Source organism: Pteronotus mesoamericanus, unplaced genomic scaffold, assembly GCF_021234165.1.
Source record: "Pteronotus mesoamericanus isolate MK-2021 breed Mesoamerican mustached bat unplaced genomic scaffold, CSHL_Meso_final contig_27, whole genome shotgun sequence".
NCBI lineage: Eukaryota > Metazoa > Chordata > Mammalia > Chiroptera > Mormoopidae > Pteronotus > Pteronotus mesoamericanus.
The window spans coordinates 10,883,244-10,900,634 of record NW_026555115.1 but is presented as its reverse complement, the minus strand read 5'-3'; positions in this window follow the sequence as shown (position 1 = coordinate 10,900,634).

Genomic DNA, 17,391 nt, shown 5'->3' with positions numbered 1-17,391 from the left:
GATTGCTTTTGTTCTTCATTGGCTTGGTTTCCTCCTGACAGACAGAGTTCACTGGTATGCCTAGCTAGCTCTTAGGTCCTTTCAACGTGCATCAAAGAGAATAAACATGTAATTAACCAGTCCTGACAGCCTTCATCAAAGCACATTAGATCACGCTTAAATTTTTCATGGGCATCACAAAGGCAGCCCAATGCTGCTAACTCAGAATGACACTCTCCAAGAAAAGGCTGTGGGGATAAAGGAAAGTTCCAGCATGCGTGTATATTAGCAAGCCCTTTTAATCCAAATATCCACATCTACAAATTCTTACCTTGGCATATTAGATTCCATTTCACCAGACCCCATTTCACAGGGCTCCACTACTCAAGTGTTAAATAGCAAAAAGGAGAATAGACCTGGGCATTTATCATTTTGTAAAAGCCTTTCCTCTATTAGCATGGACTATGCTGCTATGGCAATAGGTCTCACGATGCACTTCATATTTTATTTTTTCCATGAAGGAATAGAGATTCAAGAATGTAATTGCATTATAAAGGTGCTGATTGATTTGTTGCCAGTGTTTTCATAAAGGTGGGACTATGTTTTATTCACAGCTTCATCCCTGAGAACTAGAAAGGATCAATACCTGTTTCCAGTTGATGCTCATAAATGTTTACTAAGTGGATCTGAGTGTAGGCTATGGGCCCGCAGAATCAGCATCTCTTGGGAACTTGTTAAAATGTAGATTCCTGAGTCCTTCCACATGTGCTGAGTCATAAATGCTAAGTGAAGCCTAGGAATCTGTGTTTTAACAAGTTCTCCGAATGATATTGATCCATCCTGAGGTGTGAGAACCACCAGTTTACTAAAAGGAAAGGAAGTAAGGAGGGAAAGGAGTGGGTGAATGTTTGTCAAATTAAATTTTGAGGTGTACACCTTAACACTTCTCTCAGAAACCAACTCTTCTGGGAAGTTCTCTGTAACTCTCCCTGCCCACTACAAGCCTACTAGTAGGTTACTTGTACCTTTCTGGTATTCCCATATCTCCTTGTTATCTAAGTATTTCATTAATTCACCCAAAGTCTATTGATTGTTTATTTATAATACATGTTCTGGCTTCCATACAATGTCATCCTGACAACTCTATTAATCTTCGTAATTTCAACACTAGCACAGTTTACAGAGCACAATGGGCATGTATATTTGTTGAATAAATGAATGATGAATGAATGAGTTTGCACAATGGTGTTTTTTGTTTGTTTGTTTGTTGTCAATATGAATGTCCACAGCCCTACCCCTAGTTTTTGTGCCAGGAGTATATATATGAATGTGAAAAGGCAGAAGGGGAAGTATCCTTTTAGAATTAATACATAGAAAGTATAAGAATATACCATTACATACTTTTGAAATGTGCTCTTCCCCCTCAATAGTCATATATTAAATACTTAGAATCATGAAGATACATTCCTCCTTCAAGTACGTGAAAAGACACAATTAGTCTGTTGAAAACTAGTGTTTATAATAGTCCCTCTATAACTTTGCTTGGGGTATCATAACACAATACCACAGATGAGTCACTTAAACAGCATAAATTGATATTCTCTCAGTTCTGGAAGCTTGACATTAAGGTGGTGTGAGGGTCAGTTTCTTCTGAGGCTGTGAGAGAAGTATCTGTTCCAGGTCTCTCTCGTTGGTTTGCAGATGCCCATCATGGCATTCACATGGTGTTCTCCCTGCAATTGTGTGTATGTATTCAAATTTCCATTTTCATAAGGACACCAGTCATTATTGGATTAGGTCCCCACTAATCATTTTAACTTGATTCCCTCTGTACAGATCATGTCTCTAAATAAGGTCACATTCTGAGTTATTGAGACATTAAGACTTCAATATATGACTTTTAGGAGGACAGAGTTCAACTTATAATGTACCCCAATTGTTTTCTTTGTCTTAAAGTATCCATAGCCTGGGAAGAAAAAGTAGTAAGACTCAAAGAATGTCCTTGTGTAGGAAAATAGCAGGATTTGCTTGTCCATTTTTCCCTTCAAAGAAAGCATCAGGCCCCATGACTTTCATGTGTGGCTGGTGTTCAAGGATCTCATGGAACCACAATGTCTCACTCGGTTTATGCCTTGGTCTCCCCTGTTCCCTTGACTCTGAGGGCTTCCAACCTCAATACCAGTCACCTTGTATGTCTTTTCTGGCTACAGGGCAATCTTTCTGAAAAATGCATCAACTTCCTTCTCAATTCTGCATTCATGTCCCATCAGACCTTAGAGTTCCTCCCTGACTTTCCTTCCAATAGAAAGGCCTGAGAAGAGCAGTGTGGTTCTAGGACATGGCCCTCAGAGCCAGCCTTCCCAGGTGAAATTCAGGCTTTTTTGCTCTAAGTATAAGGTCTTAGGCAATTTACTACTAAATGTATGCCTCACTTTTCTCATCTGTAAAATGTGTACGCTAATAGGACCAGCCTGATGGGATCCTGTCACAATTAAATATTTAATGACAATGTCTGGCACATGGCAAGCTCCATGTATGTAGTTGCTGCTGTCTCTCTGTCTGTTTTGGCTGTCTATGCTGGACCTTACCATGCTGCTCCACAGCCCAACTGAACTTCTTGTTCACAACTACAGTTTCTTAAAGGCAGACTCATATTACAATGGCACGTACATTAAGATAAAAGGTTCTCTCTCTTCCTGTAAACTTTCTATAATTCAGGGGTGCATCTTAAAATCAATGTCATTTTAAAACTGAAGAAATAATGTAACTCTTGCCATTTAACGAGAACTTATTAAGCAACAGGTTGTAGACACATCTTCATAAATCTTAAAACAGTCCTCAATAGGAGGTTTCAGGGTCCCTGCCTTGCAGATGGGAGCAAGTATTTTCAGACGTAGAAACTTTGAAAGCCACACCATCAGTCAGACCACAAAGCTAGAACCTGCGTCCAGGTCTGTCGAATGCTCAGGCCCTTGCTCCTTGTACAATGCTAAAAATGTAGAATGTCTGTGTGTTTGCTTGTTTGTATTTCTTTGTTTGTTTGTTGTGTTTTGCTGTGTTGCCTGTGTTGTATTTTGATGCTTTCTTAAAGAACTCAGTGCTGTTCAGTGTGTGAACAAACCTGTTTGCCTTCAGTGCCCTTTTGGTCAGAGTAGCAACTGGTATACTGTAGAATTAACAATTGTTCCTCAAACCACATAATTAATAATTTGCTTTCTTTATATTTTTATTATAAAAGTAAATATTTCTGTTAGATAGATAATGCTGTGCTCATTAATCATTACTTCTATCATACTTTCCCTCTCTAGGGAGTCTGTAAGCCTCTTACAATCAAGAATTATGTTGTTTTCTGCACCCAGAGTGTTTTATGAAAGGCATAGAAAAAAAATGAAAAACAAACCAAAACAAAAAACCTATAGGTACTTAATAAATGTTTATTTTCTATAATTAGGTTTGAAAGGCCTTCTAAGATACTGGCTAATTATATAAGTAAAATTGATAACACCCTAATATACTAATAGAATTGGTCACTCTATAATACAGTATATGTGTAAAGATGAGTCAAGTTCATGTAAAGATAGTTTTCTGCTTCTGTTGGATTATTCAAAGATAGTACAGCCTACCTCTTTTTTCCTAGCAACCACGGCAGACATTACTAATCAACCATGGAGCTCCTACTCTGGGATCAGATGCAACTCTGTTTAGCAACACAGCTCCCTAGGCAATCACTGCCAATCTATTTGAGGTGATATGTGAAAGGAAGCCAATATGACATCCCTTGCCTTATTTAACTGTAGTTTTGAAAGCGGAGAACTCAACATATTTAGGAAGAGGAATTATTGCACTAGAAGGTGGTCAGCAGAGATTTGTGGCCTGGGGTTCCCCCAAGTGGCCACAATATAAACATTTCCTTGCTTCAGTTGTGGTAAGACCAGCTCTGATTTAAAAATCACATTAGTGCTGGAGAGGTGAAAATTTGTTCCAATGTTCCTCAAGAGGCAGTTTCTTCATGATGCTCTATTCTTCAGGGTTTTACAAATTTTACATGCTCAGGCCTTTGCTAGGCCTCTTAAGGTTACCCAATTAATCAGAATCCTAAGAAAGAAGTCCAGATATTGTTTTTAAAGAATAGCTCCCAAGGTGAATCAGAATGTGCAGTCAAGACAGAGAGCCAGTATGCTAAGGTGTTTGCTGAAAAATATGCCATTCTGGGGTATTCAAATGAAGGCTCCTGGGAAAAAAAAATTCCTAGTAAACTTCCACAAATATGTTGTATGTAATCATGGGATTTGAGGCCACAACATCCCACAGTAATCCTTGGGTTGTCTACATGGATGACCGACCTCCTAACAATCCCTTCCTCCAGCTTAACTACACTATGTCTGTTAATGAACTTTTAAAGTCGCAGTTTGAGTCCTCTCAAGATATTTGCAGGCATACCTCAGAGATATTGTGGGTTTGGTTCCAGACCACTGTCACTACGCAAATATCACAATAGAAAGTCATAGAATTTTATTTTCCAGTGCATATAAAAGTTATATTTACAATATAGTCTATTAAATATGCAACAGCATTATGTCTAAAAAATGTACATACTTTAATTAAGAAAATACTTTGTTGATAAGAAATGCTAACCAAAATCTGAGTGAGTTAATTCCAATCTTTTTGCTGGTGGAAGGTCTTACCCTCAAATTGTAAGAAATGCAACATTGTGAAGTACAATAAAATAAAATGCAACTAAAAGAGATATACCTGGCCCTGGCTGGGTAGCTAAGTTGGTTGGGAGATTGACCTGTGCACCAAAAAGGTGCAGATTCGGTCCCAGGTAAGACACACACTTAGGCTATAATTTCATTCCCCGTTAGAGATATGTATGGGAGGTAACTGATTGATGTTTCTCTCTCCCATCAACGTTTCTCTTTCTGTTTGTACCTCTCTAAAATCAATAAATATATCCTTGGGTAAGGATTAAAAAAAAGAGGAATGCCTGTATTGATATCTCCACATAACATATGGGGATTTTTTCACTCCTATGATAAACTGTGCAGAGGGAAAAAAATAGTTGTTTCATGTTCACAAATTTCCTTAAAGTGATTTCTTCAAAATTGCTGCTTGCATTTCTTCTGGAGGTTTACTGGTACTTAGTCTCAATTAAGCTTGAATTTTTTTGGTTAGTTATTTATACTTTTTTTTTTTTAATAAAGAACATCTTTAAGCCTTTATGAAGAATAAGTGTTAGAAAACTACCTGGAATATTTTTTCTCCCTGGTGTTAACTGCACAAAAGTGTTATTGTTGTTGCTTTGCATTTTTTTAAATAAAAGTAAACTGCTTCCTAGATTTATCCATCTGACACCATGGATACTTATCATCATTGTGTTGCCTTTCTCAGTAGCAGCTTCCCCTGCACGTGAAATATAGGATTGAGGGCACTAAGAAGGCAACACAAATTTAGACCACATAAACAGAGGTGCAGGCCTAGTTGTGGGCCTTTTCCTACATGCTGTGACCATAGCACCCCTATTTCACCACTAGTGCCATCAAAAGATTCTTTAATCTCATCTCCTCTTCAAATGCGCAGAACTGAAGTTCTTACTATACTTCTTTCTGTAATCATGAAGTCTGCCTCTTTCCTTAATTTGGTCTACTTTCCACTATCTTGTCATTGCCCTTGAAATACTTGGACCAATGTTTTAACTTGGAGTCCACAAACACTACAGATCAGGACTCTCTTCTTCCTGGTCTACATTGATTAACATTTACAAGGACATAATACTGAAGGAAGAACTGCAGGTTTTGGAATGGACTCAGAAACACAGCTAGGCAGTCAGAGGTGACAACGGATATTGAAGAAAGGGTTTAGGGTAAATAATGTCGAAATTATTTTGTCTCTATGTGAGATAAGATTTGTGCTTGGTCTAGCCTCTCAATGGAGATGGGGTACCTTTTTCTTGTTTATATCCCAAGAGGATCTCAACAATTGCTTAAGACTGAATTTGCATAGCTCCTGACAGAAATGACTCCTTACCACCAGAAGGGTTATATAGAGGCTGCAGAGAGGCATGCAACTCAGGTGTACATTAATGCGAAGATGCACTAGACAGTCCTGGGTTTGGAGTCAGCCTTGGGGCAAACCCTAGCTCTGACACCTACTACTTGATCTTGTGATAGCTGATAAAATACCTCCACACAATTCTCAAGGTAATTCTTAAAAGAAAGGAAGCAACTGCTGTATGATTCCTGAGTCACAGTGCCTAGCCAAGGAGCTCAATTTCTAATGCAGGAGTCTGATTGAAATATGCACAAGTGGTAAAGCGGGATATAAAAGAGCTCAGGGCATGGCATGCTCTCGTAGGAGGCCCTTGTCTTACACCAAGAACCAAGAAAGGCTTGTAAGAAAATATTAATCCTCACTCAGAGTTAGAAGGGCAAAGACAGAGGCAGGCCTTCTTGGTAGTCCATACTTCAAATGCAGATACCTCAAACCCTGTATCTTTGGAACAATGTATAATTTTTCCCAGGACTGGGAGACTTAGCAGGCAAAAGTTGCTTAGTTAGCCTCTCAATGAGACTGCAGCTTTTATCTCCTTGTTGCTTGAGCACAAACTAGTAGAAGTATGGAGACTTTATTTCTTTACAGAAAATGACCCTGAAAAGGCAGCTGCTAATGTTTGCAGTGGCAATGAAGAGAAAGAGGTGATTCTTAGCCATAAAATAGCTTTATGCATTACCTTGGATATCTATAGAACAATTCATAAGTCTATAGGGTTCAACAGCACTTTCCAATTATATTTACTACATCTAAGTTTGAAATTACATGTACAGCATATGCAAATTTGGAGAATTTAGATTATAGGACATTTCTTATAAATGGCAAGGGTCTGCTCTAATTCAAATTATGGATGAAGTAAAAAGAAAAATGACCACTAAAGCCCAACGTTAGGCAGTGTCACTGGCTTTGATGTACGATCCCCCACTGATACCACAGCACCTGTGATAGTTGGAGGCCCAGGTTGAAGAACACAGAGAGAAACACAGGCAGGCTCATAGACAGAGCCACCATGGCTTTTGCTGTTCTTTACATTATGCCTCTGAGTGCAGCCAAAAACAATTTTCTGAAAATAAATGGAGTCCCAGGCCTGGTGTGTCTCAATTGGTTGGGCATTGTCCCGCAAAGCAAAAGGTTGCCAGTTCAATACCCCGTAAGGGCACATGCTTGTATTCTGGATTTGTTTCACTGTCAGGGCACATACCAGAGGTAACCAATCAATGTTTCTCTCTCACATGGATGTTTCTTCCCCTCTCTTTCTCCCTCCCTTCTGCTCTCTCTAAAAATAAATAAATGAAATATTTTAAAAAGTAAAATGGAGATTTATTCAAAAAAGTTATCAAACAACAACAAAAAGCATATCAAAAACATTCATCATGATTTTGAGGTATAATGTGTCATGATGTCCATTCTATTTGGTCTCTTTAGGTTAAATATCTAATGAGATTAATTGCTTGATAGATGACACAGGATGAGGCCTTTGTGTAGAAATAGTTATTTACATTTGCAGCTCTTTTTCTTACTGTGCACTGAGACCGTTACGAATAGTTTCTAGTCCCAGGACTTGAGGCCATGTAGCACCGCAGCAAGACAGGGTGTGCCGCAATGGGGAGCACAGCTCCTCCAGGCAGGGCAGCAACTGCCACCAGGGAGACTATGTCATGGGAAGTGTCGCGCTCCCAGATCTGAGGGTTCCCATCTGGGGCCAGCTGAGATGGGAGCAGGGCTCTGAATCCTGCAGAGCCCATCCCAGGGGTGTCACGGATGGGGGAATAAACACGAGTCATGACAAACACTTCTCTGTTTGCCAGCAGAGGGTACGTGGGCACTTCTATCTTCATCAAGAAGCCACCCTAGCCCCTTTTTCCAAAGGTTTTTATTGAAAAGATTGTCAGTGGGGTTAGGTAACAGGCATGCACAGGTTATTTCATTGCATCAATAAGTTAATTTTCACAGAGAATGGGTGATGTTTTGAAGAAAACAAATGGCAGGAACACACCGATTTACTTGGGTCTGAGAGGAGACTAGTAAACAAGAGAGAGGACTAAACATGAGAGCATAGTAAACATAAGAGTGCCTAAGGTTATAGGGTTAGGGTCTGTGAATAATGTAAATTTCCTTCCCAGCATGAGCTGGCTATAGCTTCTGAGGGAAGAACAAAGCACACTTTAAAGAATTTACTTTTAGGCCTGATTTCCCTGGGAACCGCCAGATCTGGTTTAAGACTGACTCCAGAATTGTTTTGAGCCTGAGCCAGGTGGGAGGAGGGAGCCTCCAAGAGACAAGGAGACTTCTTTCAGATAGAATGAGGACTCTGGACATGTACAAGCCAAGCCAAGGGGTGTGAGCCTTTTTGCCCTTTCTCTGTGTCCCCCAATTTCTTGTCTGCTGCCGATACCTTGATCAATATCTGTCTTAGGTTGATATCTCACCTCGAGATAACTTACCCATCATGGATCACCAATCATCACATGGCAAAGCAGAAAGGCAGGAGCTACACCCCTGCCAGGGAGGACAGATTATATCTCCTCAGGAGCCTGTTCTCCAAGGCCTTCCTGACTATTTCCAGCCTTGGGGCCCTCCAGCCTGTTGGCAACAGCCTGTTGGGAAACAGATAGGGCATTTCCCAACAAGGCCAGTCCAGGAGGATACTAGATTTTGACAGCTGGGGTCCCTGAGGCTAAGAAAAATTGTAGGTGAAGTTAATTTGTGAAGCTCAAGGGAGATGTAATCCACAGGACAAGGGAGAAAAGAGAGGAGGTTAATGACAGAAGCAGTGGTGCAAGAAACAACGTGTGCCAATTTGAAGTGCAGAGTGAAATAGTCTTGCATGTGTTCAGAGGCTGAAAGGTCAGTTTAGGGTTTTCTCTTGCTATGTTAAGATGGGAGTTCTGATCAGTGATTTTTAAAGGCAACATCATCAGCTTTCGAAGTTTGCGGTCCAGGATATTGAAAAATTCATTTAGAGAACTCAGAATACTGGATTCTACAGTCTCCTCCCAGATATTAGTTGTTCACAGAATTCTATCTTCTTTTTTTCAGGGCCATAAAGTGCTCCACATTGTATCACATTCCTTGTAGTTTCATGTGAAAATGCAACCAAATTTTCTCCAGAGGAACTGAGTATGAACAAGACTTGACAATTCCAGACATGGCCCATAAGAAACCTGTACAGGTTCACCTCCTTGCTCTTTGTTCTTCTGATGGTAGGATGTCAACACTGAAACACCCTAGGAGAAAATACAATCATAAACTGGAGAGGCTATGAGCCTCTGAATCACTGAGTGGAGTAGATCTACCTGCTAATCTACCATTCTGGATTGCTACCTAAGGAAGAAATAGATTTCTATTGTATTTGAACAATAGCACATCTGGGTCAATTTCTGACAGCCATCCTTCTGTGCCCTGTTTTGTGCCCAGAGAGTCTGTGTCTTTGGTCTGCATCCCCTGAATTCCTTCACTCTCCAGCTTTTCATTGATATTAGACAACAGGAGCAAATTAGAATATGAGAGGGCTCAAAAGGAGACAAGCAGAGAATAGAGGAGGAAGATATTTATAGGATATCCTCACTCTCCTTCTTGCTTTTGCTCAGACAGTTATTCTAACATAGCTGTTTAACTATCACCAAATACTGACAATACAGACTTTCCCATTTCCTTCAGACCAAAAGTGTTAACAACTTCCACTGTTACTGCTACCTGAGTGATTTGTCTTGCCTTATCTGTTCCTATTGCCTGGACCACAGCAATGTAAATAAATCTTTCCTTAAAACCCTACTAAATTGAGTCATGCTGATCATGCCATCTATTCCTTCTGTGACTCTAGTGGATAAAAATGCTGTAACTACCTCACTCTAACCACATCCTTGCCTGGTTGCCGCCCTCAATCTTCAACCCCTGTACTGCTGATTTTAAGAGAAATATAGAATAAGAATGCTTTCTAGTTTATTCCCATGCTGACTATGATATGGAAATAAAGCCTCAGAGAATAAAAGAGACTTTCCCAAAACATTCAGCATTTTAAACACAGAACCAGAACTCTGGCTGAGAAGAAGTGAGCATGAGAAGAGAACTTCCTAAAGTACAGAGCTCGGACTAGAAACATCATAGTTCCTTTCCCACTGATACTTCTTCTTTGGCTGCCAAAAAAAAGTTGGACTACTGGGGAAACATTCCTTGCCATCTGTTTTTAACCAGTTAGTAATTAAGTAATGTTATGATACCCGCATTCCAGACCTAGGAACCTCAGCTTTCTGCTGTGAATCTTTAGGGGTCCTCAGAGCCCCGGGACCTTGCATTGATCTGTGGCATGCCCGAAATCAGCATGTGAACTTTTCAGACTCCTCTCTAAAGTATCCTCCATTCACATAATGGCTATAGACACATCCCTATCATCCTCACTGATAAACTTCATAAATGGAATCTGCTTGGAGAAAGTGTGATAGCTGACCCAAGGCTCTCTTGGTCAGTTGCAAGGAGAGGAGGCAGGGATCGAGGGCCCCCAGCTACAAATAGATAGGCAAGCAAGGAATAAGGATGGAAATTCATCTTAAAGTTTCAAAGACACTGTGACAGCTTTTTCTCTCTTGCCTTACATTGTCATCAGTTTTATATCTCAGGGTCACTGGGGCAATGAAAGGTAAATATGTCCCCTTGGAGAGAGTTGGCACCCTGAGCTTTCAGTGCCCTCTTTCTTACATACCTCATTCTTCTAGTTCTGTTTCCCTGACATCTTCTTAACAGCACTCAAAGTAACCCCTGAGAGAAGGTTCTGTGGGTTCTTTAAGGCTAGGATCTGTAATTTATGAGGCATTATATCTCTACTGTCCACACCATGGCCTGGCAGGTAGCAGATATTCACAGGTTTACCTTCTTCAATATCTAGTAAATATTGTTGAGAATGCCCAACCATCAGCAGGCAGTTCATTTTAGCATACATTTTTTTCAAATTTCAAAATTTAAAGTTCACCCATCTTAAGGAATACATTTAAAAAACTTAGAGAAAGAAAGATCATGATATTTAATGCTACTATAAAATATAAATACCATTGAATTTATAGGGATCAAAACTGCAATAATTTTGGGGTAGTCTAAGCTGTGAAAAATTATATTACAGATAATACACCAATTAATTAGTCATTCAGTCAATCGTCTTATATTTTTGTATTCTTATTTTATATTTTTGAGACCCCTCAATCCTATGACCTTCTTGTGTCTTTATTATATTTATCAGATAATTCTGTTCTGAATGTCTTCTATTCCTGATCCCTTGCCCTGCGTTCATGAGATATTTTGGTTCCTAAATTTTTACCAGAAGAAATCATTTAATCGTTGAAAATCACAACAACCTAAAAATATATAAATCATCTTTCCAGATATTTTAGTTTCTTTCAAACTTCGGTCTAAATCCCTAATCAAACAGTTGTCTTCTCTACTAGTCCTGTCTTCTGCTATGGTTTGTCTATCTTCCCTTCCCTCTGGAATATCTTAGAAAGCATTTCAGTCCAATTTCATCTGAAGGTCAAAATAATATTTTTCTGCCTAAATTTATAATACATGTCCTACTTTTCTAAATAGAAGTTGGAAAGCAAGAGTCAGATAGTTTTTTTGTTTATAAAAATTTTATAATATAATTTCATAACTAAAATATAACTAAAAGGTTAAAGAATCCAGCTTTTGTTAGATAAGGAAACTAAAATTCAGAGATCAGTGATTTACTCAAGCTCATGCCAGGTTGTTGAAAATTTGATGTTACACTGGGGCATCTTAACTCCCAATCAATTCCTCATTCCACCCTTTCAAAAGTCTAACATTTATCTAACATTTGTTTAGTACTTACCACAAATTGGAATTATAGTACAGTAATCAGTGATATAAAGCAAATAATATAGAACACTGTCTGAATCACATGCTGTCACTTTCAAATACATAAGGTTAAATAATATGTTGCTTTAAATTACAAATAATTTACACTAATTTGTTAACCTGATAATAAAATACCAAAATTAGAGGCAACAAGCTTTCATCTGAGATTAAAAAAAAAAAATTGCAATTCTGGTACAGATTCAGGGAAAAAAAAAACAAATACAGTCCCAATTACTAGGTGAAGGCAAGGGGTTTTTATGAGGATAAGAAGGAAAATAATTATATGAATAGAAGAAAAGAATTTGTATTTTAACAAGTGGAGTTACTGTTTAGTTCTACATAGCTAGTTACTGAGTCTATCTTCAGAAAGAGAGTCTATAATCGTCAGTCCTTCTGGTCAGGATGGCTGTTTTCCTGATAGCTTCACAAAGAGTTGTTTGCAAGACAATGATTGTTTGACCCAGTCCAAAGATAATTTTGCCCTATTCAAACATACCAGAGGTTCAAGGAGCAAGGTGTTCAACCAGTTTCTCCGGAACGTCTGGCAGCTGTGGCTTCATTTTAAAATTTCTCCACTTATGTCAAGTTTTCACAAGTACAAAAGTGAAAATTTCCAGTAGGTACACAAAGACTCAGTTTTAAAAGTTCACACAATCCTATTAGCTCCATAGTTTCATTAGACCTTATGAGTAGACAGTTTGTTATTTAATCTTTTGATCTTACCCTTTTGTAACTCATTCTCACCTAGGACTTGAAGCAATAATACTGAGAATCTCCAGAATATATTGTGAATGCACCTGAACAAGTCCTCACCCTGATGTAATTTTGGATGAGTTTACTTTCCCCAGCAGGGTTAGAGTAAAACATGCTTTCCCTGACTCTGTGCTTTCTCACACTATACTTGTTGTTTAAAGCAATGAGCCTCAGACTTCTGTGTCTATCTGAATGCAAACACCACCCAGAGATTTTCTAATTCAGAGTGTCTGGCAGGGCCTGAGAATTTGCATTTCTCACAAGTTCACTGATGATGTTGATGCTGCTCAGGGCCTGCACTTTGAAAACCACTGGAAAAGCACTTTTTCCTCCTTCTACTTAGGATCCAGCTACTACTGAACTAAGCTTGGGATCTAACATCTATTCTACACTCAGCACAGATGGTTTTTTGGGATGGCCTTTTAACTTCTTCCAAGACCCCCAAGGAGTTCATCCTTAGTGTTCCACCAATATCTAGACTTTTCTTGTGATGGTGTCTATCACTGTATCACAGCAGTCTATGTTTCTCTCAAACCTGAGTGGGAAGAGAACAGGGACAGATTTTGCTGACACTGTGCCCAGGCTAGCACAGAATAGGTGTTATTCATGCAGAGATAGGTGCCAAAGTGGAGAGAAATAAATTCAACAAGCATATATTGAGAATTTAAGTTGTGTGAGGGCCTGGACCCAGGGTTCATTTGTTAAATGTCAGGAAGAGTCTAGTGGGAGTGTGAGGTTAAATTTATGACCAACAGTGAGTACGTGGTTACCAAAGAAGGCCATCATTCTATGTGTTTGTCCCTTCTTTGTATAGGCATGCCACTCTACCTTAACAGATGGTGTCTCTCTCCACTCTCTTTGAATCTGGGTTGGCATTCTGATTTGCCTTGGTCAATAAAATGTGTCAGACATGACATTGAGCTGGTTCTGAGCCTAGTCTTCAAAAGGGCCTGCAAGTTCTATTTTTATTATAGGACATCAGATACCACTTAGGAAATCCAACTACTGTAAAGTTACCTTGTTGTGAGGAAAACAATGTGTATATACAGATTCATTTACCATCAAGTTATTTAATTTTGTATTACATTTTCTTAGCAAACATTGTGTTATTTTATTTAAAAAATCAAACCTGCACATCTATAAGTGTTTTTAAAAAATTATTTCTGGTATGCAGTCCCAAGGGAAAGGCCATATTACAAACACACGTTTTATTCTCAGGAGAATTCATTAATTTGAATTGCATTTTTCTTATAGCCTATGCCAAGTTGACCTGGGATTTTCAGAGATGTCCTGTGAGTTAAAAGGTCATGGCATGCACACCCCTTTCTGCTTGTTGATAGAATCTCACCAAGATACCTCTGTGATGAGGCTGTGGAGAAACACCAGGATTCCAGATATGAGGGTGAAGCTTTATTTGACGTATTAGACTAGACTAGACATAAGCTTTATGCAGAAAAATAAGTAATTCAAGGTGATGCCACATGGATCTGGCTCAGATCAGTGAGTCAGCAGAGTTCAGAGAAATGGCAAAAAAAAATAATAATAATAATGTTTTAAGCTTGTGTTTTCAGAATGGTTTGTTATACAGTAAAATAATTTTTTAAAAAAGATATGGGATATAAAATTTGGATTTAGTCCTCCACAAGCTGTAATATCAATATCATTTTCTGTAGACTTTTATACTGTTTCCTTTGGTAGATAACCAGTTATTAATAGGAAAAGAACAAAGGAAATCAGATGTTATTGAGCATTATAAAGGGGGTAGGAAGAGCCTGTCTGCTTAGCAAGGAAGCTACAGTTTCACATACTTCAGGGGACTGACCCTGAGGAGACTTAATCCTAGGAGCACAGAAAGTCTCCCCAGGAGAATTTTACATCCACCCTGTAGTGTGGGATTGTTAGGGGACACACTGGGAGGTGCTTGACCATAAAGACCTATTAATCTAGCCTGTGGAAAGAAGGGATTGGCTGGGAGGTAGATCCATCATAAACATACGAAAGCTTGGGAAATCAATTGGTTATTTTATGTTTTTGAAAAACAATTTTATTGTTCAAATACATTTGCCTCCATTTTTCCACCACCACTTTCCCTTGCCCCACCCACCCCCAATTCCCATCTTCTATCCGTCCCCACTTTGGCTTTGTCCATGGGAACGTTATGCATGTTCCTTGACTTGACCCTTCCCCATTACCCTCCTCCCTCCTCTCCTCTCATTACTGTTGGTTTGTGTTTTCTATCAATGTTGCTAGTTATATTTTTCTGCCTTGTTTGTTTTGTTGATGAGGTTACACTTGTAGGCGAGATTATGTGTTATTTATCTTTCACCACCTGGCTTATATCACTTAGCATAATGCTCTCCATTGTCATGCTGTCATGAAGGGTAGTAGCTCTTTCTTTCGCTCTGCTTCGTAGTATTCCATTGTGTAAATGTGCCACAGTTTTTTGCTCCAATCCAGTTATTGACTGGCACTTAGGTATTTTCCAGCACTTGGCAATTGTAAACTGTGCTGCTATGAACATTAGTGTGCTTAGGTTTTTTTAAAGTGGTGCTTTGGGATTCTGAGGGTATAATCCCAGCAGTGTAATCGCTGGGTCAAAAGGCAGTTACATTTTTAGCTTTCTGAGGATATTCCAAACTGTTTTCCACAGTGGCTGCACCAATCTGTATGCCCACCAACAGTGTAGCAGAGTTCACTTTTCTATAAAACCTTACTAGCCCTTGTTGTTTATTTGTTTATGATGGCCATTCTGATCAGTGTGAAATGGTATCTCATTGTGGTTTTAATATGCAATTCTCCGATGGCTAGTGATGTTGAGTATCCTTTCATATATCTCTGGGCCCTGTGTATGTCCTTCTTGGAGAACTGTCTGTTCAGGTCCTTTGCCAATTTTTTTAATTGGATTGTTTGCCCTTCTAGAGTGGACTCCTATGAGTTCTTTATATAATCTGGAGATAAACCTCTTGTCCAAGACATCATTGGCAAATATATTTTCCCATGTGGTTGATTCTCTTTTCATTTTCTTGATGTTTTCTTTAGCTGTGCAGAAGCTTCTCATTTTGATGAAGTCCCATTTGTTTACTCTTCATTTATGTACCTTGCTTGAGAGGCGACAAATTGGTGAAAATGTTGCTGCATGGAATATCTGAGTTTCCTGCCTATATTCTTTTCTAGGACTTTTATGGTATTGCTACTTATATTTAAGTCTTTTATCCATCTTGAGTTTATTTTTGTGTATGGTATAAGTATGTGGACAAATTTCATTTTTTTGCATGTATCTTTCCAGCTCTCCCAACACCATTTGTTGAAGAGGCTATTTTTACTCCATTTTATGCTTCTGCACCCTTCATCGAATATTAATTGGCCATAGACACATGCATTTATTTATGGCCTCCCTATTCTGTTCAACAGATCTATGTGTCTTTTCTTATGCCAGTACCAGACTATTTTGATTACAGTGACCTTGTAATATAGTTTGGTGTCAAGTATTGTGACCACTCCTACTTTGTTTTTCTTTCTCAAAATTGCTTCAGCTGTTCAGGGCCATTTATGGTTCCATATATATTTTGGAAATGTTTGTTCTATATCTGTGAAATACTTCATTGGTATTTTAATAGAGATCACATTGAATCTATAAATTGCTTTGGGTAGTATACACATTTTGATGATGTTAATTCTTCCAATCCATGAAGCCGGGATATGTTTCCATTTATTGGTCTCTTCATTAAAATTTCATTCTTCAATGCTGGGTAGCTTTCTAAGTATAGGACTTTTACCACCTTGGTTAAGTTTATTCCTAGGTACTTTATTTTACTTGTTGCTATAGCAAAAGGGATTATTTTCCTGATTTCGCATTCTGATATTTCCTTGTTGGTGTACAAAAATGCCTTCAATTTCTGAACACTGATTTGTGTCCCACTGTTTTGCCAAATTCACTCATTAGATCAAGTAGTTTTTTTATGGACTCTATAGGGTTTTCTATGTACACTATCATGCCATTTGCAAACAATGAAAGTTTTATTTCCTCCTTTCTAATTTCAATGTCTTCCTTGTCTGATTGCTGTGCCTAGGACTTCCAACATTATTTTGAAAAGAAGTGGTGAAAGCAGACATCCTTGTCTTGTTCCTGATCTTAGTGGGAAAGCTTTAAGTTTTTGCCTGTCGAGTATGATGTTGGCTGTAGGTTTTTCAAATATGGCCTTTATTATGTTGAGGTATGTCCCTTCATTACCACTTTGCTGAGTGTTTTTATCATAAATGGATTCTGTACCTTATCAAATGCTTTTTCCGCATCTATTGATATGATCATGTGGTTTTTGTCTTTCTTTTGGTTTATGTGATGTTTGACGTTTATTGACCTGTGAATATTGAACCATCCTTGTATCCCGGGGATGAATCCCACTTGGTCATGGTGGATGATCTTTTTAATGTATTTCTGGATGCAGTTTGCCAATATTTTGTTGAGGATTTCAGCACCTTTGTTCATTAGCGATATTGACCTGTAGTTTTCTTTCTTTGTAGGGTCTTTATCTGGTTTGGGGATTAGGGTGATGCTGGCCTCATTAAAAGAGTCTGGGAGTCTTCCCTCCTCTTGGATTTTTTGGAATAGTCTGAGAAGGACAGGGGTTAGCTCTTTCTTAAACGCTTTGTGAAAGTCTCCTGTGAAACTGTCAGGTCCCAGGCTTTTGTGTGCTGGGAGGTTTTTGATGACTGCTTCAGTTTCACCAGCTGTTATAAGTCTGTTCA